General features: G+C 42.5%; 1 protein-coding gene across 1 annotated transcript in view; it reads left to right on the forward strand.

Moving 5' to 3' along the window:
• The window catches only part of LOC143762310 (uncharacterized), a 167526-nt gene extending 156772 nt beyond the window's left edge, over positions 1 to 10754 (forward strand). The window contains exon 9 of the mRNA XM_077249180.1: positions 10374 to 10754. The gene's annotated coding sequence lies outside the window, so the exon portion shown is untranslated. The remainder of the gene's footprint in view (positions 1 to 10373) is intronic.
• The last annotated feature ends 274 nt before the right edge of the window (positions 10755 to 11028 follow it).

Genomic DNA, 11028 nt, shown 5'->3' on the forward strand with positions numbered 1-11028 from the left:
GACCCTGGAGCCGCATGAGACTATCTCTGGAGTAGGTGGTACCTGTACTGACCGCAATCCTAATACTGACACCGCAACTAGAAGTAGTCGTGGGATGTACCTAACCAGGCCTAGACACCTCGACACAGCCGGAGGACTAAATACCCCTAAAGATGGAAATGGGAAATCCTATCTTGACTCAGAGCAGAGCCCCAAAGGATAGGCAGCCCCCCACAAATATTGACTGTGAGTTTAAGAGGAAATACGTACACAGGCAGAAAAAACAGACTTTAGTAAAAGAGGCCCTTCTAGCTAGATAGAAAGGATAGGACAGAATTCTAAGCGGTCAGTATTAAAACACTAGAAAATTCCACAGCAGAAAATGCTATATACCACATCTAACTAAAGACATAGGATGTATATCTGCATCTCCAGAGAAACCAGCATGACAGAAAAATCCAAACAAGTTAAGCTGGACAAAAACACAATAGATTGCACTGCACATAAAAGCACACTGCATGCGTGCTACAGAGAACCAAAACAAGGCACTTATCTTAGCTGAAATGACAGCAGGGCAGAGGAGCCAGACAGAGATGCAATCCCTCCAAGATACAAGATACAATGGACAACTGGCAGGGATTGATGGATCCTACAAACCTAAATACCTAATAGAGCTGCAATAAGCAGAAACACCTGCCATGGCCTATAATCCAGAGACCACTGCACTACCACTAACAACCACCGGAGGGAGCCCAAGAGCAGAATTCACAACAGTACCCCCCTTGAAGAGGGGTCATCGAACCCTCACCAGAGCCCCCAGGCCGATCAGGACGAGCCAGATGAAAGGCCCGAACCAAATCAGCAGCATGGACATCAGAGGCAAAAACCCAAGAATTATCCTCCTAGCCGTAACCTTTCCATTTGACAAGGTACTGAAGCTTCCGTCTCGAAAAACGAGAATCCAAAATCTTCTCAACCACATACTCCAACTCCCCATCAACCAACACAGGAGCCGGAGGATCAACAGAGGGAAGAACAGGCACCACATATTTCCGCAATAAAGATCTATGGAAAACATTATGGATAGCAAAAGATGCCGGAAGGGCCAAACGAAAAGACACCGGATTGATAATCTCAGAAATCCTATAAGGACCAATAAACTGAGGCTTAAACTTAGGGGAAGAAACCTTCATAGGAACATGACGAGAAGACAACCAGACCAAATCCCCAACCCGAAGCCGGGAACCAACACACCGACGACGATTAGCAAAACGTTGCGCCTCCTCCTGAGACAACACCAAATTGTCCACCACATGAGCCCAAATTTGCTGCAACCTGTCCACCACAGAATCCACACCAGGACAATCAGAAGGCTCAACCTGCCCTGAAGAAAAACGAGGATGAAAACCAAAATTACAAAAAAAAGGCGAAACCAAGGTAGCCGAACTAGCCCGATTATTAAGGGCAAACTCGGCCAATGGCAAGAAAGCCACCCAATCATCCTGCTCAGCAGACACGAAGCATCTCAAATAAGTTTCCAAAGTCTGGTTGGTTCGCTCGGTTTGGCCATTTGTCTGAGGATGAAATGCGGAAGAAAAAGACAAATCAATACCAAGCCTAGCACAAAAAGCTCGCCAAAACCTAGAAACAAACTGGGAACCTCTGTCGGACACAATATTCTCCAGAATACCATGCAAACGAATCACATGCTGAAAAAACAACGGAACCAAATCAGAAGAGGAAGGCAACTTAGGCAAAGGCACCAAATGAACCATCTTAGAAAACTGGTCACAAACCACCCAGATAACTGACATCCTCTGGGAAACCGGAAGGTCTGAAATAAAATCCATAGAAATATGCGTCCAAGGCCTCTCAGGGACCGGCAAAGGCAAAAGCAACCCACTAGCGCGGGAACAACAAGGCTTAGCCCGCACACAAGTCCCACAGGACTGCACAAAAGAATGCACATCCCGCGACAAAGAAGGCCACCAAAAAGACCTACCAACCAAATCTCTGGTACCAAAAATACCAGGATGACCAGCCAACACAGAACAATGAACCTCCGAAATCACCCTACTAGTCCATTTATCAGGAACTAACAGTTTCCCCACTGGACAGCGGTCAGGTTTGTCAGCCTGAAATTCCTGAAGGACCCGTCGTAGATCAGGGGAGATGGCAGAAAGAACCACCCCTTCCTTTAGAATGCCGACCAGTTCAAGGACCTCCGGAGAATCAGGCAAAAAGCTCCTAGAGAGGGCATCAGCTTTAATATTCTTAGAACCCGGAAGATATGAGACCACGAAATCAAAACGGGAGAAAAACAAAGACCATCGAGCCTGTCTAGGATTCAGCCGTTTGGCAGACTCGAGGTAAATCAGATTTTTATGATCAGTCAAAACCACAATGCGATGCTTGGCTCCCTCAAGCCAATGTCGCCATTCCTCGAACGCCCACTTCATAGCCAACAATTCCCGATTGCCGACATAATTACGTTCAGCAGGCGAAAACTTTCGGGAAAAGAAGGCACATGGTTTCATCAAGGAACCATCAGAATTCCTCTGAGACAAAACGGCCCCTGCCCCAATCTCAGAAGCGTCAACCTCAACCTGAAATGGAAGAGAAACATCTGGCTGACGCAACACCAGAGCGGAAGTAAATCGGCGTTTAAGCTCCTGAAAGGCAGAGACAGCCGCAGAGGGACAATTCGTCACATCAGCGCCCTTTTTCGTCAAATCAGTCAGGGGTTTAACCACACTGGAGAAGTTAGCAATGAAACGGCGATAAAAATTAGCAAAGCCCCAACATTTCTGAAGGCTCTTCACGGACGTGGGCTGAATCCAATCATGAATGGCCTGAACCTTAACCGGATCCATCTCTATAGATGAGGGAGAAAAAATAAAGCCCAAAAAAGAAACCTTCTGCACTCCAAAAAGACACTTAGACCCCTTCACAAACAAAGCATTGTCATGAAGGATCTGAAAAACCATCCTGACCTGTTTCACATGAGACTCCCAATCATCGGAAAAAATCAAAATGTCATCCAAATATACAATCATGAATTTATCAAGATAATTCCGGAAGATATCATGCATGAAGGACTGAAAAACAGATGGAGCATTAGAGAGCCCGAAGGGCATCAAAAGGTATTCAAAATGGCCCTCGGGTGTATTAAACGCAGTTTTCCATTCGTCACCCTGCTTAATAGGAATAAGATTATATGCCCCTCGAAGCTCAATCTTAGTAAACCAACTAGCCCCCTTAATCTTAGCAAACAAATCAGAAAGCAAAGGCAAAGGGTATTGAAATTTGACCGTGATCTTATTCAAGAGGTGATAATCAATACAAGGTCTCAAGGAGCCATCCTTCTTGGCAACAAAAAAAAATCCCGCTCCCAATGGTGAAGACGATGGCCGAATATGCCCTTTCTCCAAAGACTCCTTAATATAACTCCGCATAGCGGTATGTTCAGGCACCGACAGGTTGAAAAGTCGGCCCTTAGGAAACTTACAACCTGGAATCAAGTCAATAGCACAATCACAGTCCCTATGCGGTGGAAGGGAACTGGACTTGGGCTCACCGAACACATCCTGAAAATCAGACAAGAACTCTGGAATTTCAGAAGGGGGGGAAGAGGAGATTGACATCAAAGGAACGTCACCATGAACTCCCTGACAACCCCAACTAGTCACAGACATAGATTTCCAATCCAACACCGGATTATGTACCTGCAACCATGGAAAACCCAGCACAATAGCATCATGCAAATTATGCAACACCAAAAAGCGACAATCCTCCCGATGGGCTGGCGCCATGCACATGGTCACCTGTGTCCAAAACTGGGGTTTATTTTTAGCCAAAGGTGTAGCATCAATGCCCCTTAAAGGAATAGGGTTCTCCAAAGACTGCAAGGGGAAACCACAACGTGTAGCGAATTCAAAGTCCATTAAATTCAAAGCAGCGCCAGAATCTACAAACGCCATGACAGAAAATGACGACAATGAGCAGATCAATGTCACAGATAACAGAAATTTAGGTTGTACGGTACCAATGGTAACTGAACTAGCGATTCTCTTAATACGCTTAGGGCAGACCGAAATGACATGAGAAGCATCGCCACAGTAAAAACACAACCCATTCTGACGTCTGAATCCTCGTCGTTCAGCTCCAGACAGAATCCTATCGCACTGCATAGGCTCAGGTATCCGCTCTGAGGACAACGCCACAGCACGCACAACTCTGCGCTCACGCAGGCGCCGATCAATCTGAATGGCCAGAGACATAGAATCGCTCAGACCAATAGTCGTGGGAAACCCCACCATAACATCTTTAACAGATTCAGAAAGACCCTTTCTGAAAATTGCCGCCAAAGCATCCTCATTCCATTTAGTCAGCACAGACCATTTTCTAAATTTCTGACAATACAATTCTGCCGCTTCTTGACCCTGAAACAGGGTCAACAAGGTCTTCTCAGCATGATCCACAGAATTTGGTTCATCATATAATAACCCTAGAGCCTGAAAGAAGGCTTCTACATTAAGCAAGGCAGGATTCCCAGATTCCAGGGAAAATGCCCAATCCTGAGGATCGCCACGCAGCAGGGAGATGACTATTTTAACCTGCTGAATGGGATCACCAGAAGAACGAGGTTTCAGAGCAAAAAACAGTTTACAGTTATTTTTAAAACTCAAAAATTTAGACCTGTCCCCAAAAAATAACTCAGGAGTAGGAATCTTAGGCTCTAAAACCGGAGTCTGAACAATATAATCGGGAAATACCCTGTACCCTAGTAGCTAGTTGGTCTACACGAGAAGCTAATCCCTGAACATCCATGCTAGCACACAGCTCCTCAGTCACCCAGAGGAAAAGAGGGAAGGAAAGACAAAACAGACTGCAGAAAAAAAAAAGACTCAGGATTTTTCTTCCCTTCTTCTGAGATGCATTTAACTCATTGTTGGCCAGTTGTACTGTTATGATCCGGTGACCCTGGAGCCGCATGAGACTATCTCTGGAGTAGGTGGTACCTGTACTGACCACAATCCTAATACTGACACCGCAACTAGAAGTAGCTGTGGGATGTACCTAACCAGGCCTAGACACCTCGACACAGCCGGAGGACTAAATACCCCTAAAGATGGAAATGGGAAATCCTATCTTGCCTCAGAGCAGAGCCCCAAAGGATAGGCAGCCCCCCACAAATATTGACTGTGAGTTTAAGAGGAAATACGTACACAGGCAGAAAAAAACAGAGTTTAGCAAAAGAGGCCCTTCTAGCTAGATAGAAAGGATAGGACAGAATTCTAAGCGGTCAGTATTAAAACACTAGAAAATTCCACAGCAGAAAATACTATATACTACATCTAACTAAAGACAAAGGATGTATATCTGCATCTCCAGAGAAACCAGCATGACAGAAAAATCCAAACAAGTCAAGCTGGACAAAAACACAATAGATTGCACTGCACATAAAAGCACACTGCATGCGTGCTACAGAGAACCAAAACAAGGCACTTATCTTAGCTGAAATGACAGCAGGGCAGAGGAGCCAGACAGAGATGCAATCACTCCAAGATACAATGGACAACTGGCAGGGATTGATGGATCCTACAAACCTAAATACCTAATAGAGCTGCAATAAGCAGAAACACCTGCCCTGGCCTATAATCCAGAGAACACTGCACTACCACTAACAACCACCGGAGGGAGCCCAAGAGCAGAATTCACAACAGTGGCGGTGCTATATACTACGTAGCTGTGTTATATACTATGTGCCTGTGCTATATACTACGTGCCTGTGCTATATACTATGTGGCTGTTATATACTGTGTGGACTGTGCTATATACTACGTGGCTGTGCTTGCTATGTACTACATGGCTGCTATATACTACGTGGCTGTGCTATATACTACGTGGCTGTGTTATATACTACATAGCTGTGCTATATACTATGTGCCTATGCTATATACTACGTGGCTGTGCTATATACTACATGGGCTGTGTTATGTGCTACGTGAGCTGTGAGACTTTCGTCCGGGGCCCTCAAAAACCTGCAGCTGGCCCTGGCTTCACTGAATGGTCGCGGCCGGCCGTGAACAATCAGTGACAGGCACAGTCCGGCCGAGAATTGCTGCAGGATTTGAACCACGCTTCGCTAATTTGTCACGCCCGGCCGAATCCTGTGTATTCATTGCATTATTCTGAAATCTTCATAAATAAACTACATACATATTCTAGAATACTCGATGTGTTAGAATCGGGCCACCATCTAGTATTTCATATTTACAGTGGGAGAAATAAGTATTTGATCTCTTTCTGATTTTAAGTTTTCCCACTGACAAAGACATCAACAGTATATAATTTTAAGGGGAGGTTAATTTTAACATTGACAGATAGAATATCAAAAATAAAATCCAGAAAATCACATTGTATAAATTATATAAAAGTATTTCCATTTTGCAGTGAGAAATAAGTATTTGAATCCCTACCAACTTTTAAGAGTTCTGGCTCCTACAGACCAGTTAGACTCTCCTAATCAACTTGTTACCTGCATTAAAAGGGATTCTGTCACCTGAATTTGGAGGGAACAATTTTCAGCCATAGGGGCGGGGTTTTCGGGTGTTTGATTCACCCTATCCTTACCCGCTGGCTTCTTGCTGGCTGCAATATTGGACTGAAGTTCATTCTCTGTCCTCCGTAGTACATGCCTGCACAAGGCAATCTTGCCTTACGCAGGCATGTACTATGGAGGACAGAGAATGAACTTCAATCCAATATTGCAGCCAGCATGCAGCCAGCGGGTAACGAAAGGGTGAATCAAACACCTGAAAACCCCGCCCCTATGGCTGAAAATTGTTCCCTCCAAATTCAGGTGACAGAGTCCCTTTAAAGACAGCTGTCTTACATAGTCACCTGTATAAAAGACTCCTGTAAACAGACTCAGTCAGACTCTAACCTCTACAACATGGGCAAGACCAAAGAGCTTTATAAGGATGTCAGGGACAAGATCATAGACCTGCACAAAGCTGGAATGGTCTCCAAAACCATAAGTAAGATGCTGGTTGAGAAGGAGACAACTGTTGGTGCAATAGTAAGAAAATGGAAGAAATACAAAATGACTGTCAACCGACATCGATCTGGGGCACCTCACACAATTTCACCTTGTGGGTATCCTTGATCACGAGGAAGGTGAGAGACCAGCCTAAAACTACATGGGTGGAACTTGTTAATGATTTCAAGGCAGCTGGGACCAGAGTCACGAAGAAAACCATTGGTTACACATTACGCCGTAAAGGTTTAAAATCCTGCAGTGCCCGCAAGGTTCCCATGCTCAAGAAGGCACATGTGCAGGCCCATCTGAAGTTTGTCAATGAACACCTCGATGATTCTGTGAGTGATTGGGAGAAGATGCTGTGGTCAGATGAGACAAAAATGGAGGTCTTTGGCATTAACTCAACTAGCCGTGTTTGGTGGATGAGAAATGCTGCCTCTGACCCAAAGAACACCGTCCCCCACTATCAAACATGGTGGTGGAAACATTATGTTTTGGGGGTTTTTCTCTGCTAAGGACACAGGACTACTTCACCGAATCAATGGGAGAATGGATGGAGTCATGTACAGTAAAATCCTGAGTGACAACTTCCTTCCCTCCGCCAGGACATTAAAAATGGCTTGTGGCTGGGTCTTCCTTCAGGACAATTACTGAAAACATACAGCCGAGGCAACAAAGGAGTGGCTCAAAAAGAAGCACATTAAGGTCATGGAGTGGCCTAGCCAGTCTCCAGACCTTAATCCCATAGAAAACTTATGGAGGGAGTTGAAGCTCCAAGTTGCCAAGCGACAACCTCCAAAATCTTAATGGTTTAGAGATGATCTGCAAAAGAGGACTGGACCAAAATTCCTCCTGATATGTGTGTGCGCAATCCTCACTATCAACTACAAAAACATCTGACTTCTGTGCTTGCCAACAAGGGTTTTGCCACCAAGTATTAAGTCTTGTTTGCCAGAGGGATCAAATACTTATTTCTCACTTCAAAATGCAAATACATTGACATAATTTACATGATGTGATTTTCTTGATTTTATTTTTGATATTCTATCTCTCAGTGTTAAAATTAACCTACTCTTAAAATTATAGACTGTTCATGTCTTTGCCAGTGGTCAAACTTACAAAATAAGCAAGGGATCAAATACTTATTTCCCCTACTGTACAATGTGTACATGCCTTAGCACTACAAGTTGCAACTTTATTTTCTTATTATGTTTTTGATGTGTATAGACATGGCTACCCTTAGTTAGCATCTGTTCACAGCAGTATTCTGATTTGGAAATGCCAAACATTCTTTTATTATTTAGTTTCAAAATGCTGATTTAGAATTTGTCATCTTTGCAATTTCTGTTTCCATTATCTGCACGTAGAAATTTTGGCATTCACCAAAATTTGTTATATACCTCAGCAAGAAATATTTCAAGTTTCTCTGGAACTTCATCTTTGCTGTGAAGCAGATAGCCAACTGTGTAGCTGTTCTGATTTTCTGATAATGTAGTACTATTCTTAGGAAAGGATTTTCTTGACATTTTCCCTTTAAGACAGCTAGTACGTTTCATTGTCTGATTACACAGATCGAATGTAATACCATCAGCAAGTTGTTTTTTAACTAACTTTCTTATTGCTTCTGAGTCTATGTGTAAGGCGCCTGTGCTACAGATGGATAAAGTTCTTGTGCTGTTCATGTTTAGCAGAATATACACTTTTCTTGCATTTTAGCTGGCACAGCTCCTCTTTGATTTTTCCTTCTGCTAGTGTGTGACCTTCTTTTGAGATGATACAGCTGTCATCTTGAAATATAACTTATTTTTCTTGACTTGTGAATTTCTTCACAGATAACAGATTGCTTTGAAGATTAGGGGTGTAGAGCACATCCTATACAGGTATCTTTCTGCTTTGTATTGGGCAGACTTGACAATTAATGTAACTATGTGCAACATCCAGTATGTAGGTTGCACCACAGGTCCCCTGAAAAAATGCATCCAACGGCATGCGCTAATCACAATGCAGTACATATATCCACAGGTTCCAGACACTTTCTACATGTCCATAAAGGGGATACTACCTCATTAAAGTTCATGGGTATCAAGAAGATATATAGATCTGTCAGTGGTGGTGATTTAAAAAGAAAACTCACAAATCGGGAATCATTTTGGATATTTAAAATAGAAGCTAGAGCTCCATAGGGTTTTAACATTAGTCCAGACCTTATTTTACAATAATAACTGCCATTAGATGATGTGAAATTTTATCAGTTTTTTCTATCATGTATATGTGATTTTTCATCATTGTTATGTCCATTTTGTACTTTATACTTTTTCCTAATTGGTCCTTTACGTTACATGTGACATCCTCACCTGTTACCCTTGTGAAAAAGGTAACTTTTTTTGTGAGAAATTTATTTTTTCATTTTCACATCTCAATGTTATAAGATTCTGTTTAGCACCTGGGTGTTTAAGGTGCTTACTACACCTTTATACAGTAAGTCTGTTCCTTGAAGGGTGTAGTTTCCAAAATGTCATCACTTGTGGGGGGTTTCCACTGTTTAGGTTATCAGCAGCTCTGCAAACACCACAAAAGTCAAATGGCCCTCCTTTCATTCTGAGCCCTGACATGCACCCTAACAATAGTTTTAACCCACATATGGGATATCGACGTACTCAGGAGAAATTGCGCAACAAATATTGTGGTTAATTTTTTCCTGTTACCCTTGTAAAAATAAAAAAATTGGGGCTATCATTTTTGTTAAAATAAAATGTTTATTTTTCCTTCCACATTCCTTTCACTTCTGGGAAGAACTTGGTTTTAAGCACTTTGAGGAATGCAGTTTTTAGAATGGTGTCACAGTTTGACATTTTCTGTCAAACAGGCCCCTCAAAGTCTATTCAAATGTAATGTGGTCCCCCAAAAAATTGTTGGAAAAATGAGAAATTGCTGATCAACCGTTAACCCTTCTACCTTTCTAAGAAATTTTATTTTTTTAAATGATGCAGATGTAAAGTAGACATGTGGGAAATGTTATTTATTAAATATTTTGTGTGGTATCCCTATCTGATTTTAAAGCATAACATTTTAAAAATTGCAACTTTTTTATATTTTCATAAATAAATGCAAATTATAATCAACGAACATTCACCACTGACATGAATTGCAATAGGTCACGAAAAATACAGTCTCAGAATAACTAGGATATGTAAAAGTGTTCCAGAGTTATTACCACAGAAAGTGACACTGGTCAGATTTGGAAAGTGAGGCTTGGTCAGTAACATACAAAGTGGCTCAGTCCTTAAGGGGTTAATTATGATGCAAGTAAATTCTTTAATTATTTATGTCTATTTTTTTTTTATTGTAGACTGATCCATGCTCTAAGGACAACACTAAGAAGCATTTGGCAAAACTATTTTAAGAGTATGATATTGGCAATACATATTTTACTAAGATTATCATAATACTTGGCTTATATATTAGTATTATACTGTTACCTTCATCTACAATGTTACACTAAAGGTACCTTCACGCTAAACGATATCGCTAGCGATCCGTGACGTTGCAGCGTCCTGGCTAGCGATATCGTTGTGTTTGACACGCAGCAGCGATCTGGATCCTGCTGTGATATCACTGGTCGGAGAAGAAAGTCCAGAACTTAATTTGGTCGTCAGATCGGCGTATATCGTCGTATTTGACACCAAAAGCAACGATGCCAGCAATGTTTTACAATGGTAACCAGGGTAAATATCGGGTTACTAAGCGCAGGGCCGCGCTTAGTAACCCGATGTTTATCCTGGTTACCAGTGTAAAATGTAAAAAAAACAAACAGTACATGCTCACCTTCACGTCCCCTGCCGTCCGCTTCCCGCACTGACTGAGTGCCGGCCGTAAAGTAAAAGCAGAGCGCAGCGGTGACGTCACCGCTCTGCTGTTAGAGCCGGCACTCAGTCAGTGCAGGGAAGCGGACGGCAGGGGACGCGAATGTGAGTATGTACTGTTTGTTTTTTTTACATTTTACA

This window comes from Ranitomeya variabilis, chromosome 1 (assembly GCF_051348905.1).
Source record: "Ranitomeya variabilis isolate aRanVar5 chromosome 1, aRanVar5.hap1, whole genome shotgun sequence".
NCBI lineage: Eukaryota > Metazoa > Chordata > Amphibia > Anura > Dendrobatidae > Ranitomeya > Ranitomeya variabilis.